This window comes from Lolium perenne, chromosome 7 (assembly GCF_019359855.2).
Source record: "Lolium perenne isolate Kyuss_39 chromosome 7, Kyuss_2.0, whole genome shotgun sequence".
In the NCBI taxonomy this organism is placed as follows: Eukaryota; Viridiplantae; Streptophyta; class Magnoliopsida; order Poales; family Poaceae; genus Lolium; species Lolium perenne.
The window spans coordinates 308636530-308654844 of NC_067250.2; the positions used below are offsets into that span (position 1 = coordinate 308636530).

Consider the following 18315-nt stretch of genomic DNA (forward strand, 5'->3'; position numbering starts at 1 on the left):
CCTCTGCCGCCTCCTGAACCTCCGCGTTGAAACGCCATGGCGACCATCTCGGATCCGCCACTCTTCTGGTCATCAGGGTTCTTGCGCTTATGGCTGCTGCTGCTACCGTTGTCACGGTTCTTCTTTTGCTGATGCAGGGGGATTGCTGTAGCTGCGAGATCACCGCCTGCGTCGTCATCGGCGGCAGTGTGATCGCTGGCGATGGTGATCATGTCGTCCAACGTCAGTTTATTTGCATTGACCAAGCAAGTTAGCTTGTGTCGCAGCAATCCTCCTCGCTGCAAGCCCCCAATGAAGGCGTGCATTGCTGTGCGGTTGTCAACGTTCTCGCACTCGTTTCTGCATGCCAACCATCGGGTGAGGAAATTCCTCAATGTTTCGCCCTTCTTCTGGATACATGCCTGCAGGTCGCTTGTTGTGGCAGGTCTCTTGTATGTGCCCCTGAAGTGTTTCTCGAAAGCGTTCTTCAGGTCAAACCAGCAAAAGATGGAATTCTTCTCGAGGTCGCTGAGCCAGATCCGGGCTGGACCTACAAGGTACAACTGAAGCATGCGGCAGGCGATGTTAGGGGTTCCTCCGGCAAAGGTTACAGCATTATAGTAATCCTCAATCCAGGTATCCGGCCTTTCGGTGCCATCATAATGCTTCAGGTTTCCGGGTAGCTTGAGGTTCATCCTTGGCTTTGGTTCCTCTCGAATCATCCTGCCAAAGCACTTCGGACCAATGTAGTCGGTTCTGTATTCGTTAAGGCGATCCCGCGCGTCGCGCGAGCCGTGGCGAGGAGATTTTGAGCGAGAGCGAGATCTTCGACCGTTGCCTCCGCCTCCACCTCCGCCGCCACCGCTAGGTGGTGGTGAGGGAGACCTACGAGGTGGGCGGTTCGATTTCTTGCTTCCGCCATCTGATTCTCCTCGGCCTTCCTGGTGCTGGCTCCGGCTTCTGTGGCTGCCTTCGCCGTGGCGCTGGCTGCCCTGGTTGTTCGGGCGAGGTTCCGGGTCGCGGCTCCGGCGAGGCCCTGGGTCGCGGCTCCGGCGAGGTTCTGGGTCGCGCTCCTCATTCCGACTCCTCCTGGGCTCGGGCTCATGAACATTGTTCTGGTTCCGGCGAGGTTCCGGCGAGCGCTCCCTGTTTCTGTTTCTTGGCAGCACGTTGTCGCGGATAACAATCCCACCATGCCCTGGGGGCCTGGTGTTTCCGGCTGGACTACGGCGGCGAGGGGGTCGCGGGTAACCGTTGGGCGGAGGAGAGGGGTTGCGGTATTTGTCTCGTCCAGAGTACATTGCATCCTTTCCCTTTCTTGGATCTGACGGTGGCGTCTTTGATGGTACGGGGATCGGATTTGGGTGTTCCCTGGCTTTCCTTCTGCGCTCCGAGGATCCGGTGTGTGATTCATCATCGGGTCACCGATCAGCGCGGGCGCCCTTCTGCGCGGTAGATACACAGTTATCCGGATTGGATTCCAACCTGCGCGAAGTATCCGCCTTGCTTTGCTGCTGCATTGCTGAAGCGACGAGTGTGCGAAGATAGTTGATATCAACCTCTTCGTCCTTCTTCTTTAATAGTTCCGCAGCTTTTAGCATGTTGTCCTTTGGGGTTTCGAGCGGCCGCTGCTCTGCGGGCGTGGCGAAGTTGATTCTGCGGGGCGGAATTGCTTCTCTAACAATTCGATCAGCCTCCGCCTGCGCATAGGTCATCTTTACTTCCCACTCTTTTGCCATGCTCTTGACCTGTTCGAGTGTGGCAGTAATTTCGCGGTCCTGTCTGTCGAAGTGGTCCGCCAAACCTGCAGCTTCTGCCCTTTCTTCCCTTAACGCGGCTTCGGTATCGGCGAGCTTCTTGGCTGTGGCCAGCATTTCCTTTCTAGTGGTCTCTAGAGCCTCCAGATCTGCGGCGTCGCCCGGGGTTATAGGTTTGTTAAGAACTGCTCGCGCAACCATCTCTTCTGCTGTCAGGAGCTCCTCCGGGGAAGAATCTCTGCGGGGTTGCTCCTGAGACATGGGAGATCCTTGGTGGGATGGCTGAGGGTCAGATTGGTTGGTTGCCTCTTCAGATCCAGCTTGTCCCTGCGCTGCTACCGTTGCGAGAACCTGCCTAGGCTGGGCGGAGTCGACTTCAGGCTGATCACCGTAACCGTACTCCCCTAGCTTGCGGTAAAACTCGCCAGTGTCCATGGAGGGGGTATCTCCGGAAAGTGGGCTCAGATTGCCCAAAATCGACTCTTCAACCGGAGTTCCGCTTTCTCCGACAGGCTCAGCCTGATCCAGATCCGCGTCGTTTTCCGATGCCTCTACCTGCTCAGGACCAGCTCCGTCTCCTTGAGGGGCGGTTCCGGCGGTGTGGGCCAAGAAGTGTACGAAGTGGCACCTCTGCTTTTCTAACACCCGGGAGACCCAGGTGGATCTGCATTGGTCTTCCACCGTTGTTTCCTGCTCAGGGGCGGATTGGGTGGGCTTTGAAATTTCCAGATCCGAGGCGGAATCTTCCTTGGGAAGCTCCTGCATCTCAGATCGGATCTTCGCGACAGCGTCCAGCTCTGCGGCGGTCGCGTCTGCGTTACTTACCAGTGGGTTTCCATCGGAATCGACGGTTTCCCCGATGAAGATGTGTATGCCGCCAATTGGGACGATGGAGAGCTTGACGGGGTTTGCCTTAGCCGGAATCCAACACTCATCCGGAGGGACGATCGGCAGATTTCCGGCATAGAGGACGCGTCCCACAGCGATGGTGTCGTCGTAGCTTCCCATGGCGGAACCCTCCCGGTTCCGGCCTCCAGACGCCACAGGCCCCACGGTGGGCGCCAACTGTCGTTGCCTAATCGACGGTACCTCGGAGGAGGGATCCTCACGAGGGGAAGAAGAAGTAGGGGCCATAGGGCGGAGTGCACACGGGACGGTGGTACGCGATTTACCCAGCTTCGGAACACCTGCACGATGGCAGGGCCTACTGCTGCTTGTCTGGAATTATCTGGGCGCTTTCGCGTTGTTACAATGAGTTGTGGTTGTGCCTCTAGGGCTCCCGGGATCCGGCTTATAAAGGCGCACGGATCTAGGGTTTACATGGAGAGTCCTAGCCGGATTACAGACAGCCTAGCTACGGTACAATATCTTGCCGTGCACGTCACGGATCCGCCTTCCATATACGTCGTACTGGATCCGGGTTCCTCATGGGCCTCCGTGGATCCGGGTTACTCCTGATGTCGGTATGGATCCAGCTTACTGATCCTGGGCCGGACTTCTTCCTTCATGATCAACAGCAACTGGGCCGCCCGATGGGCCACATACCTCATCACCATCTGTGGGCCACCCGGGCTTGCCGGATCTAGGCACTGTCGATGGTACACCCATGAAGTATACCCACAACACTCGTTACCTTGGAAATGGCCTTCAAGATGGTCCCATGCCTCCTTGGCGGTCTTGCACGAGCAAATATGAGCGTGGTCCTTAGGAGTCACTGCCAAGTGAATCATGTGAAGGGTTGTGGTGTTGAGTTGTTCATCAACCACCTCCCTTCGCGTGAGATTGTAGGGGTTGTACTTCTTAATGATCCTCCATAACTCCTTAGAAGAGCTGCAAATTGTGAGTGCATTAAAATTACCAATTTGCAAAGCTAGATGCATCTAAAGTGGATGAGAGCATTAGGAGTGTAGTCACTTGGTGCCGGCACCGCATGCTTTCCCTCTGGATTCTTCTTTCTCTTTGGATCATCCTCTTTGGAAGTGGATGTGCCAGTGCCTTCCACCATTTTCTTCTCAAGAGGCCTGCTCTTTTCGGGGATAAATGTAATGAGTGGATTTTGAGCAGGAGCGTCCTTGGGAGAGGCCCAACTTGATTTTCTTTGGGGGCAAGAAACTCCGCAAGCATAGATTGCATTTAGGGAAAGATGGATGACTCCAAGTTTACGAGGTCATCTAAAATGGTCGGAATGCTCTTATTTGCCGGCGAAGCCACTTACTCGACGAGGAGTGTTTCGCTACCCTTATCCTCATACTTTCCGTCGCCCATACACTTAGACGGTTAAGCCCGAATAAGAGCCGACTCTCAGATACCAATTTCCGGTGAGGACAAAACCATCAGGAGAACCAGAAAGAAGAATCGCCATATCCCTCTGCATACGCTAGCTTCTCAAGGGCTTTACGTACCTTGTTGTAGGACTAAAAAACAAGCTCGGCGATTGTTGCCGGTACATCTCCAGCGAGGGTAGCAGCGTAGGGGAGCGTCAGCCAAGAGGCACCAGAACCTACCGTTGTAGGGCAACGTTGCCCCGTCGCCCGACATGTCGCCCATGACATAGAACGTAGATGGACGAACGCCTCCTCACTCCACCATTCCGGTTACATTGAAATCATGAGATACATCTTAGGTTGATCTCCACCATGTATGAGCCCAACGGCTCGACGTGCGCTTTAACCGCGCCCTGATCGGGGGCACCCAACCGTTCGCTGGTTGGTGGGCCCCTGTCGCTTACACTATATAGAGTGGTGGGGGCCGGTGGCACTCTGTACGAGGTTGCCCGGAGCTGCCACTCGTCCCACCAAGATGACCCACCGATTAGGGTTAGTGCAGTGCCGACGGGAAGCTCCACCGCCACCACTCCCTCACCCATCCGCCGTCGTCACCATGTCGACGTCGACGGGTTCGTCCTCCTCGAGGGAGAAGGTAAATGCTCACAGTATCTCTCTCTCCCGGCTAAGATCTACCCTAGACGATATAGCATATCTATCAATACAAACAATAGCAGGACCAACGAGATCAATACATGACTGGAAATACCAAAGGGCAAAGACTACCGCTGCTGCTGGCTAAAGAAAAGCCGACATCCCAAGCTCCACTGACGGATGACTGTCCTAGCCCCTCCCGTCCGACGATGGCAAACTAGCTAGAGTTAGAGGTGTACATGTACTAGGTAAAGGACAAGCTACGCACATGACTATCTAAAACTTAAGGATTTAAACCACTTCGTTCGATGGAATACAGTCTCACTGACTTTGACTTTGCCATAACATTAAGAATTGCAGAGGCACACGAATTACAGTTTCAAAAAGATATCAATGATTAGGGCTAAGCAAACAACGGGTATCTCGACAGTATTTTTTGGCACTGGAATCTTGGCAGTTGCTTTACCTATAATCTCTTCAGACTCTTCTTCCTCGCGTCCATCCTTTTCTTGTCGGCCGCAACTTTCACGCTCTGTGGGCCTTTCTTGGGTGCTGCCGATGCTCCTCCGACAACAGTAGAAGGAGCAGCAGTGGCGGAGCTAGCCCGATCGCTGAGCCTGGGCAAGGTATGGATGCCATTGTTTTGATCAAGATTTGCCCCAAGAAAACCTTATTTAAGCTAGCTCTTTCTAACAGAACTCAAAGGAGATTAGCAGCTGAAGCCCGGGCAGCCGCCCGGGCATGCCGGGCTGAAGCTCCGCCACTGAGGAGCAGCATTCTGGTCCTGTGAGTTCTGGCCAAATGCTTTTGTAGCAGTAGAGGTTCATATGGGTGCGAGGACAGTGTGAGGCTGGTCCTTATTCAGAGCTGCGGTGGACTCAGAGATAGCTCCACTATTGGCCTTATTCTTGGGCCTGATAGCATGGATGCTCAGCTTCGCTTCTACCCACAATGGCCAAAGCTATCGAGAAGGAAAGACGGCATACAACCTGCATATCTCTATCTCTATCTTTATCTTTATCTTTACTACTATAATATGGCAGTTTTGAATTTGAATTTTCCATCTGGTCTCCATTCCCGCTAGGGAACGAAGAACCACTATTGACCGTTGATTTGAAAGCAGTTGTTGCTACCCACCCTACATCACACCCGACTGTGTCTGATCGGATGGCTATAATCATTGGGATTCGCCACTGCTCCTTTCCCGTGGCTTCCGCGCGCGTGTTTTGAAAGCTGCCAGGCCCTTCCCGATAACTCCACATTCTGGTGCGATATCTCTTGGCTGAGCTGAAGTGTCACCCGCTAGGCTGCCTATCTTGTCTTGTCTTTTTTTTTTTTTTTTTTTTTTTTTTTTTTTGCGTGGCTGCATCTCCTGTCTGCATTGCGCACCTTGGCTGTCTCCAATGGCGCCGTTATGTACATACGTATATGAGCCGTACACAGCCATGCACGAACATGCACCTGAGAGCTGATTAGGAGATTGCGTAGTGTCGACTCAATGGTAGAAATAACATTTTTCTTATTTGCTTTCCACAAAAGACAGATGTAGAAACGAGTGTGTATTGTCCGTGATTCATTCTTACAGTGGTTCGACCATTGACTAAGATATATTACCAGCTAGAACAGGAGCATGTGCTGAACAAATAAGTGGCGAAAAAAGGTTAGATAAAATACAAGTAATATGTATGGAAAAAATTAACCATAATTTTTTGGGTACATGTAGTATTTAAAAAATGAATAATGGCAATAGAAAAAATGTGTCAAGAGGAAAATATCATTTAAACCATAAAAGATCCACTGTCACATTAGGAGTTATGTAAAACTCAATTCCGAATTCAGAATTAATTTACATTATCAGAGAAGATTAATAAAGAGCTTACTTGACAAATACAATAAGATATTTTAGAATTTCACAGTGCAAATGTGTGGATTACATAAGAAAGACCATTAATATTTTTTTGACATTTAATCAAAAAATATACATACTCATATTGAGTTTTCCATAAGTTCTTTGGGTAACTTTGTAATAGGTTATAATTTATTTCATGTTTTGAAATGATAATTGTAATGATATCATGTTATTACTCCTTCAACTCCTTCTTATAGGTTATATAGGGGATGTTTGTTTTTTAAAAGTTAAATTTTACTCTTTTGGGGCTAATTTGGGCAAAAATAAAGGTATCAACATCTTGCATACCAAATAAATAAATACTCCCTCCGATTATAAATAATTACCTAAAATATATCGAGGTAATATAAAATATATTTGAAATCGATACATATCGCAAGATGTGCAACTTACTAGTTTTTATTTTTGAGGAGGGTGTGCAACTTACTAGTGAACAACAATGGCGCGCGGTTGAACAAATCTGAGAGTAGTCCGGAATTAAGGTCCAGTTAAACTACAGCCCAGCCCGGCCCAATTCAGCCGCCGACTCAGAAGAGTTCGAAACGACTCCTAGGCGAACTAGACCGAAGGCCCGTCATCTCCTGCAGGTTTCCGATCAGCCGCCAAGGGAAATTCCAAGGGATCGCTCTTGGTCGCAGCTCGCGTCGTCGACGTACGTACACCATGTCCAGCGGCGACCGCCTCTCCGATCTCCCCGACTACCTCCTCCTGCGCGTCCTCTACTTCACCCCCGCCAGGGAGGGCGCCTCCACGGGCGCGCTCTCGAAGCGGTGGCGTGGGCTTTGGCGATCCTCTATGCACGGCTCGCCGACGACGACCACTACACCGTCTTCTTCTCCAAGCGCGATGCCTTCGTCTCCGCCACCAGGTTGTCCCTCGAGGCTGCCGCCGCCGCGGACAGCCCCGTCACAAGACTCACCTTCCACGTGGAGGCCGGCCGCTCCCACATAATCAGGGACTTCCTGTTCCTATACATCGACAACGTCAACATGGCCAGGAAGGAGAGAAACCCGGACGTGGTCACAGAATTGCTCTCCCTCCCGGCGGCACGCCGCGTCGAGGAGTTGCGGCTCGCCGCAGGATGCCCCTACAACCTCTCGCGTTTCAAGAATGAGGAGATCCAGACGCTGCACGAGGAGCTCGGCGAGCTCAGCTTCCTCTGCCTGCCGTTTGACACGCTCCGTCTGCTGGACGTCACCAACTGCCTAGGATTCCAGCCGTCCCCCGGCGTCGTGTTCCCACGGCTGGCGTCGCTGCGGCTAAGCCACTGCAGCGTGTGGCTCGAGAATCTCCAGGACCTCATTCACGCAGCGCCGGCGCTCGCGACGGTGCGCCTCGAGTTCGTCATGATCCGGGGAGCGAGTGCTGGCAAGGGACCGCCGCCGCCGTTGCTGCCGGGAGAAGGCTTCACCATCCATCTCCGCTGCCCAGCAGCCACCGAAATCGTGCTGGACAGATGCTGCTGGTCGAAATTTTATAGCGAGCACAGTGGCAGCACGGCCGTGAAGATCGATGCTCCGAGACTGCGGCTCTTCAAGTACCGGGGGCTTCTCCGGCAGCTCGCGCTGAGTTCACAAGCGCCGGATTTGACACGGGTAGACTTGCACATTATCCCTCATGACTGTTGGCGAAGAACGGATGCAGGCTCCGACCTCGTGACTTTCTGGCGGCTGGCCCAGAACTTCCGCAATGCCAAAGAGCTGAAGCTGAGGGTGAACATGCTTGAGGACATCGCCGTCATCGATTCGGAGAGCCAGGTCAAGCTCCTGTGCTCTTTCCCCAACCTCAAGCGCCTCCATCTGGACGGAATGCATAAGCTCAAAGGAAATACAGCGGCGGCAGCGGTCGCCAACATGCTTTCGTGCTGCCCCGTGCTCCGTGACCTCCGACTCAACCTAACCATGGCGCAACCCGATTCACACAGAAGCAATACCGAAGGGCGATGCTTCTTGGAGAAGAAATACCGACACGATCTCCAAAAGTCGATCCAAGGTTTCAACAACCGCAAATTAGACGCCATGGTTTCCATACAAGGAGATTATGGTGATGGTGAAGCTAGATACGACGAGTTATCTGATCTTCCTGCCTTGAGTAGTGAGCATGCTTTCGACTGTCTGCTGAATACCTTAAGTTGCGTGCGCTTGCAGTTCTGGCTAGAGATGAACATCTTTGAACTAAAGCAGAAGAGCAACTTTGCACCAAAGTTGATCAAATTCTTTGCCAAAAATGCTATGGTTCTTAAAGAGATGCACATCGACGATGGAATCGGAAAGATGGGCGACCACATGAACTGCAAGCTTGAACAATGGGTAGCCAATTCATCCCAACATAGAAAGAAGGCTTTTGTAGTCTTGCCCCTCGAGAGTTGAGGGGTTAAAGAGATTATTCTTGTTTCAATCTTCCTAGTTTGACGCATGTGAAAGTGGGCATATATGCATGTACGTGCCATTTACTTTGATATGCACGTGTGAATCATATATCGAATTATACCCGCCGTGCCTAAAGGAACATAGGGCTGCCACCAGGGCCGTATCCAAGAAAACGGAGGCTCAACGTAGCAGTTGGTAATTAGGAAAACACGTTCTATATTATATTTTTATTACTACCATCATGCTGGTGCAAGTTCAGTCATAATTTAAAATAGCTGGCTATTGCATTCAGCCGAAGCATTTTCAGGAGCTAAAACAGGCTACAGCGCAACTATAGCGACTATTGTATTTTTTTTTGAAAACAGGAAAATTTCAGTCATACCTTATCAAAACATGGAAAAACTATGACTCAAATATGATCCGATAACCACCTGATTCAACTATTCAATGCAAACTAGTATTCAACTAACTTAGAAGTTTATCAAATTAAATTATATGGAAATTCAGAAAGGAAAAAGATGTGTTTCCTCCGGAGGCTCCGTCCCACGCTGCCTCCGGGTCGCGCACCGTGCGATGTTGTTCGATCGCGCGTGCTCCGTCTGCCACGCGTCCCTTTAATGGCCCACCATCTACGTTATCTCCTCCTCACCTTGGTCGCTCGCAGCCACTCAATCCCCTTCCTCCCATCACGCCACCGAGCACAAATCTGAGCACAAGGTTGACCAGCTCGCCGGCGCCATCTCACCACCGTGTCACCGTCCTTCTCCCTCCAACGTGACGCTGCTGTCTTTCCCCCACCAACGCGCCGCCCGCTTCCCCATCTTGATTCGCGTCCACGGGGAACCTGGTGACGGCGAGGCAAGCTGTGGTGGCGGGGCAGGGCGGTGCTGCAAGTGGTTGGCGGCGAAGCTGCGAACGGCGGCCGGCGCTGCTACCAGCAGTGGGCGGTGGTGTGCAGCGATGATGCCATTACAGCTGCTACCAAAAGTGGGCGGCGGTGATGCAAGCGGTGTTGCGAGAGGCGGCCGGCGCGGCTCCCATGAGCGGCGCGAACCTGCTCCCACAGGGCGGCCGTCAATGCTCCCTACGGCCGCCGGAGATGCTCCCATGGGCGGCCGTCGATGCTCCCTACGGCCGGCAGAGATGCTCCCATGGCGGCCGTCGATGCTCCCTAGGGCGGGCAGAGATGCTCCCATGGGCGGCCGTCGAAGCTCCCTAGGGCGAGCGAAGATGCTCCCATGGGCGGCGGGCGCTGCTCCCACGGACGGTCAGCACTGCTCCCACAAGCGGCGGGAGCTGCTCCCACGGCCTGGCGGAGATGCTTCCACGGCCGGCTCGCGATGCTCCCATCGTCCGTCGGTGGTGCTCCCACGGGCGGCCCAAGATGCTTCCATCGCCGATGGCGCTGCCGCCGGGGATGCTGCAAATAGCAGGCGGCGCAGCTACTGGAGGTGCGCGGTGCTGCTACATAAGCGACGTTGCTGAATGGTGGACGGCGGTGCTGCACCGGCGACGTCGCGTCGGGGTTCTCCGACGACGGAGGAGCGACGCCGGCGTGGCATGGAGGGGATGCACGGCGCGGTGACATGATTTTGCATCGGCACCCCCCTCGACGGGGTTCTCCGGTGAAGCCCTCGACGGGTACTCCGGCGACGCCCTTGACAGTGTTCTCCGGCGGCGGCCGTGGGTCACGGGAGTAGCAACGACAGCACGGGGTGGGTGAAAGAGTGGTTGTGCGGCAGAGCACCATGTGCGGGAGGACTTTCTCGTTGCCTTTTTGGGGCTTTTTTTAGAAACGAAGGATGGGGGACGGGACACGTGTCGAACGCAAGAGTTGGAGGTTCGGGGTTTTCGATCCTCCGAAGGATTATCAGCACGACCCATTCAGAAAACAGGAAATAAAAAGGAGAAGGGAAGAGATATCCAAGTTTAGCGGCTAAATTTAAAACTAATTGGAGGCTATATAGCTATAGCAAGCCATTAGCGTTCTTTCTTATTTTGTATCCTATAAATAGCCTAGATGTATTGGGAAATCTAAAAAAAACATGTTATAACCGGCTGTTTAAAACTTTGGCTAAAGTTAAACAGAGGGATGAGAAATTGATGAAAAAAACACCAAATATAGGAAACCAGCCCTTACAAAATATCCTTATCCTTACAACTAAAAGAAATAAAACTGAGGATTTCAGCACCATCTTCCTGTTGTATTCCTTGATGGCGCTCCGTAAGCAAAGCTCGATGCTAGGCCTCCGCCGTGGCAAAGCTCGTGTTGGAAAAGGCTTGAAAAAACCTGGGCGCTACTAGAAGCAGTGTTTGGGAAGTCGTCGACGTAGACCAGAATATGCTAGCCACCACGATCTCGAAAGATCGCCTCCCGGAGAAGTTAGTACTGAGAAGGGCTGGGAGATAATCCTAGCTTCAGCCAGACGAAGATGGGGGGACTCTGAACTCACACGTTCCGCTATGAAGCCGTACCTAGCTGAGCTTCATTAGGCGGAGGTGAAACTTGAGGACACCAATACGCTACGACATCATCCCCCACCACAGAACGCCACCGTCGTAGACAGAAACTTTTCATGCCAAGCGTAATGCCAGACGATCGACTCCAAACTCCAGTCCGTCGATGCTTCCCGATAAGAAACACCAATTTGGACTGGGCGGAAGAAACATCAATCAGATGGATATTGCCTCAGGTATTGTAGTTTCCGTTTTGTTTGTTAGCATTAGGAGTTTTATACCTTTTGTAATAGGAAAATGTACATCTCAACCTAGGAATTGTATAGTGAATCTAGATTGCAGGTTGAATCTGAAATAGTATTCCCTAGAGAATTTTAATGAATGTATGACTATTACTTTTTATATTTGATCGTTTGAATTTTTTTTTGAGAAACACAGTACAAACGCAGATGCTCACATACACGCTCATACACTCACCCCTATGAACGCGCGCACACACACCCTACCCATATGAGCACCTTCGGAAGACTGAGCCGGAGGATACTAGCGCAGAAGATTTTGCTGGAGTAAATCGTTTGGAAAATAAAACTTCGCAAACAATTTAATTCTGCCTTCTCGTGTGCCACATTTTGGTCCATCGGGCCCAACTAATGCCCCCTCTTTCTGGTATAAAATAGGACAAGGAATCTTATCCGGTCTCACTCCACTCCATTACACTCCACATCCACCCCCTCTTTATACTAGTATACATATCTCGTCAAATACCGATGAACTTCAGTGCAACACGTTGGTGTGGAGTCACGCCAATCCACGCATTCGGAGGGCGGACTTGCCGCTGTCGGCTCGTCATCGACCTCCACCATGGCCACGACGGCGCGAGACTGCGCCCTTGGGATCCATTAACATGTGCATGTTCACCTTTTATTTGTAGCTTAGATCTACTCTAAGTGTTGGTGTTTTTAGGGACAGGGTGTTTCTGCACCCGGGTGCATATGCACCCTTTATTTGAAATACATATTAAATATATTTACAAATGTCAAAAAAATATAAATAAAAATGCCGCATGTATACCTTGACATGTTACATGCTCACAAAGTTGTCTCAGCAAAAATCAAGATGTTTTGTACCCTGTGCAAAAAAGACAAATTTTTGGTGCTAAAATAGTCTATTTCTCGAGGCATTATTTGTCTTTTTTACACAGGGTATAAAAATTGTCGGTTTTATGTGAAACTTTACGTGCACACATAGAACATGTCCCTCTACATGCTAAATTTTTTTCCTAAATTTTTTATGTTTTTGAAATATGTTTTATACATACCGGGTGCATATGCACCCGGGATCAGTTTTGGTTTTCCGTGTTTTTAGTGGCTAGATTCGATTATATTATTTACTCCAGATCTACAATATTGTGTTATATTGACGTGATATGTGTTTTTAGCTAATGTGTACTGTAGATTTAGTAATGTGTTGCTTAGATCTACTGGCACAAATAGGTAGTTCAGTGCGTTGATTAAAATGGACTAGAGGTAGTACAATATTGTATTATATTAGCACATATATATTTTCTCTAGCTAAGGTTTAGTGAAGATGTACTAATATTGTGTTATATTGACATGATCTATTGTCTCTAGCTAATCTAGATGCACACATATGTTTATGCTAGAACTATTTTTGCTACATGTTTCACATATTTAAGCCTATATTAGCATTTTATAACAGGGATAGAATTCTGGAAACACTGCATAAGAAGACCTGGTTACTAATCTTATATCGTGATATGAGAATATGCTAAGAGCAAATAGACAAAGATGTAATCAAGAGGGAAGGTGTGTGGATCGCGAGGGCTGCCGTGTGGTTATGGAACCACCTCCGAGTAACGAACAAGCACGAAAGGCTACAAACCAGGGTGTTGGGAAGATTCTGACAGATTTTTTCGCAAAAAATCAGTCTAGAAGGCAAAGATATAACCAACAATGACTCGTTATATATGTAGCAATGGAATGTATTCATAATGCATGTATGCAAGTGTTGTATCAAATTCACAATCAAGTATAATGAAATTTTGGTAATGTATTTCAGTGAAATGTTGCATGGCTTACTGGTACAACTAGATATGCAGGTAGAACTACTAGGTGATTACTAAATCGTTTACGATGTTTCCACTGTTTTCGATATCAGTAAAACACATGTGGAGTATAGAACACCGTTTGCGACATGCCTCCTTATCGAAAACGGTTTCTGTAAACTTAGCGTGTGCGACAACGTGTCCAGTCATACACGGTTCCAAGAACTGTGTGTTTTGTTTGGGCCTATCGACCACCCTTGCATAGGACGGTTAGGTTTATCGTGTGTGACAGCCCATTTTAGACGTGTGTGACGGCCCGATCTGCACTAGCGGTAACTCTCTCACGATAATAAGGTAACAAAGTTGTACAACAAATTCAAAGTACCAAAACAATTAGAACTATCTGGTGCATCGAACTATTAAAAATCCTCAATTTGTAGCACCCAACCATACTTCATAACTGAATATTTGCTTTCTTATGGCTAAATATTGAGTTTCGTTAGTGTTAAAGACAAATGACTATTGCAAGGAGGATGACACCAGACATGGTACCTGCCACCTTCTATATTAATGCTTAATCAAGTCGTAGTTATTTTCATAGTATCTAGTATCTATAAAGTTGATCCCCACTATAGTCATTTAATGTTTGCAAGCTTGACATGCAAAGCACCCACGTCACTAGCCCCTGGCGTACGCTTGACTCTCTCCCGTATCAATTTCCTTCGTGTCCTCATATAGCTCAGAAAATAAATTGCCTGGCCAGCTCAAAACATCACCGCTTCACATGTTCGATTCCTGGACTAAACAACTTCTACAATTCCTCTCATTCGTCCATAATTAATACAGTAACGGCAAGGCCGCAAGGGCATGGTTGGCTTAATGGCTTAGTTGCCGCCTTGGCTTCCACCATCCGTCTGCTATGCGCCTCTGCTCTTCAATAAGTAGTCCGCGTGAATTTTTGGCTCTTAGGGGCGCAGATAACTACTTTGAATGATCAGGTGGGCTCCACATGTCATTTATCACAGCATATACTTAAATATGGAATAACAAAAAAATATTTTAGTTGTACGATGACAAATATTTTTAGAGCTCTTTTACAGTGAGTGGCACGGAACCTTGGTTCCGTCTTATTCGGTTGAATATGAATTTTTGTGGCCGTTGATTAAAAGAGCTGATACGTTTTTATAATATGTATAATGCTTTGATCGGGAAAAGGTGTAACCCAGCGGTCAATCAGCCTTCGTCTCTAGGTCAAAGCAAAGGGAAAAAATTAAACCTTCTTCTCTTTACCCTACAAAGGACAACATAATAGATCGCCGCCATTAAGCTACAAACGGAGCGCCGTCATCGACTACGACGCATCGCCATGGACACTCCTTATCCGCCCACGCGGCAACCCAGTAGCCCACGGACGCGCTTTGTAGGCCTGCGCGCGGCATCACTCGGCCGCGAGGGTGCACCGGACGACGCCGGCGCGCTCCGGAGCCTAGCCATCGGTATCCTTGATACCGCCCGACGAGACCGCGCCCGGCTCTGCACGCCTACGCCATGAAGTTCGGCATCAACTGCTGCCACCACGGCGTGCGTGACGCACTGACGTCCTCATCGAGCTCTTCCACGGCCGGAGCGGGGTCGCACGCGCCCTATTCGCTGGGGGCACCGAACGTGGTCTCCTGGCCACACGTGTCTAGGCCAGCTCCGAGAGGCCTCGGCCCTGTTCCTGGCTATGGCTGTTGACGGCGTGGTTGTGCCGTGGCTGCCACGGCGGCGTTCGCGGCATGCGTCGGCGCCGGGAACCTTGCACTGGCCAGGGTGGTGTACCGGCGCGTCGTCGTCGCAGGGTGGCTCTCGACATGTACGGCAAGTGATGCGACGCGGCGAGTGAGTGCTTTCGGGCGATGGCACCGGCTGACCGGCCAAGAACGTGGAGACCTTGAACATGATGATCTCGCATCGTGCTCGCCATCAAGCCCCGAGACGCGCAGGGCGTGCTTCCACTCTGGACTCGGGTTTGACGCTGGCAGGTGGGTGGACGCTTACATGGGCAGGACAACCGTGACCGTTATGGACTTCATGGGTGGCCACTAGCCAGTACGACATGCTGAGGCCGACAAGGCGAGGAAATGGGCGTCGGCGGCAGGCTGAGCCACCATGTACGACCACCAGGGGCATCCGCTGTCCGCCTAAGTGAGCACCAATGCTCGACCAGCTCACGCATAACTGAGATCTTAATTGTTCTCTCATGCATAGCTGGTGCGCCAAGGTTCCAGCAGTTAGGCGCTCCAAGGATGTAGCTGACCAATCTATCTTTCTGCCTGTAGTTTGCGCAAAACATGGGACATGGTTACTGGTTATTCTTTTAGATCAAATATTTGTTAATCCAGATTACGTTAAGTTATTCTGGACTGTTTGAGTAGGGGATCGATTCTGTATTATTTCTACTATAATGTAGTTCTTGCAAACCACTTTGTTGAAGCTGTAAGCATATTGGCAGCTGAAGATTGCACAAGTGGCAGCAAGGCCCGGCTGGAGGACGACATTAAAGATAGATAATAAAAAGGCTTACATCATTCAATCCTTTTTAAGAACTACAGCTGAAGTAAATGACACTAAGCATACCAGTTCTTCCTGAACTAAGCAAAGATACAAGAGTAGAACTTAAAGCCTAACGAACAACCATTCAACATTATCCTCGTTATTTGCGGTAGAAATGAGAGCGGATATACAGTTGAATATTCAGGCTAAAGCTGTCTTGCTTTGTTGTGCTATGCATAGACACCAAATCTATTAGGCAAGTTATCAGTACCACTTTGATATAACTGCAGTAACATATTATGAGGTAACCTTCCTTAGCTCTCCAATAAGAATGTGTGAGCCACTTTAGAAGTGTTATGTCACATGCTCCACTCTTACAATAGAAGGGGAAATGGCACTAGAGAGCCCAAAAACAAACTTAACGATAATCTTTTCGACATAGGGCACAACTGGTACAAATTGTATTCTTAAAAACAAACTGAAAATGAATGCTTCTCTTCAACCCTCATATCAATATCCATCCTAGCAAGCTTCTTCATAAACTTCACCATAGCTGCTAGGAACAACCATGAATTAAGAACTATGAAAGTTAACTTTTGGATTATTGGAGGAATAATTCAAACTCAAGAACCAGTTGTTTCCAACCCAACTAACGGGAGATCAGATGATTTCGTTCTTTTAAGCATCTCACCACCAGCTTAAAATCATCATCATCATCAATGTGTCAACCTCTGCTGCTATTGTTGCTGTCAAGCAAAGAGAGCCTATGATGCACCGATGTCATCTTCCGCCCCATATCGGTCCTGGCAGACTTGGAAGTACCTGCTAGTGTCCCTCTCTGAAACATCAAGCAACCACGCAAGGCAGAGTTATCATCGTGTGAGTAAACACGACTCAGTTAGTAATTTGATCACGAAATCTGATCTAGTCTAGTAGTAAGTATGTAGTAGCCACTAGTCAATTCATTGAAGACGAAGCAAAATCTTTGGTGCCGAATAAGCATTTTCTTAGCGTGTGTAAATACAAGCTAGACCTGTAAGGCCAGCGTTAGGCTGGCGCAGACATTCTGATGAGGACAGGGTCGCCGTGCTCCTGGCTGAGGCCGTAGCTGAGCTTCTTGAGCCGCAACATGATCTTGGCGAAGTGGAGAGCCTCCTGCCGCCCGTCAAGTTTCACCAAGTATATCCCTGCCTCCCCTGACTTCCGCTGATCAGGCGAGCCTTCCGTCGAACACGAAACGGGCACGGAGCGCAGAGGCAGGGTCCGGGAATTGGGGAATCGAGAGGAGGCAGCGCCGCCCAGGTTCCCTGCCGCTTATCCTGGATATGGCCCCGACGTCCCTCCTCCTTCCTCGCCTAGCGCAGGTGCACGACTTGGTGGTTCCGCCGACGACAGCCATGTGGGAGACAGCCGCGCAGTCATCGAGAGTTCACCGATAGGGTCGCTCGCTGGCAAGAAATTGGAATTAGGATGTGATCTGGTTGGTGGAGAGAGGATCTCCGGGGAGAGGATTCCGTCGGAAACATACTACCAGAGATGATGAAGAGGGGCCAGTTCAAGAAAAAGAAAAGATGATGAGCGGGGAGAGGGGATAAAGTCAATCACTTTAAGATTCGTGCAGTCTCATCGGATGTTTCGGCCGCTCAAAAGGACACTTGTTTTTTATAATTTTCAGAAAATACATTTAAGGTTCCGGTCCCACATTTTTGGTTCCGTCAGATTGGTTCCGTCTATTTATCACCATCAGATCGGGGTGGATGGACGGTTATTAAAAATGCCAATCACCCTAAAACTTGTAATATTTTTATTGGTGGTTCCTTACAATAATTATAATTTCCAAGCACATAAATTCAAAGTGTTCGCCCATAGCCTTATCACACACATTCTTGGTGGAATGAAAATTGATTTTATTTCATGTTCTAGAAATTCATACCTACCATAGAATGAAAACTATTTTTCAAAATTTAGTAATCAAACTAAAAGTTAAAGTTTTTAGTGTGATGTACATTAAATCTGGATTTCAAAATTGAGGGCATTGATTTGGATTAAACCTTAAGTCAAATCTGTGGCCCATGTTGCATTTAAATCTACAAACTACTTTTTACTTATGGCTCATTAATTAACTCTGCTATATTTAATAATTATCATCAATATGCCTGGCCCGCATGTACTGTTTGCGATATGAATACAGACTTGATTACGTGTATAGCTGGTATTATACCAGGAGCCTGTACTAGTAACAAAGGGCCGGATGTAAAAAAAGGACGGTGAGATATAAGGGAGGGGAAGACCCGAAAACTCTGAAGTACGCCCGAGCTAGTGTGCT

At 49.4% G+C, this 18315-nt stretch overlaps 1 long non-coding RNA gene across 1 annotated transcript; it reads right to left on the reverse strand.

Moving 5' to 3' along the window:
• Positions 1–16239: 16239 nt before the first annotated feature.
• Positions 16240–17548, reverse strand: LOC127311809 (uncharacterized). The gene is made up of 2 exons (XR_011749766.1): positions 17023–17548; positions 16240–16827 (listed from the first exon to the last, which is right to left on the reverse strand). It is a non-coding gene; the product is annotated as an uncharacterized lncRNA (long non-coding RNA).
• Between the last annotated feature and the right edge of the window lie 767 nt (positions 17549–18315).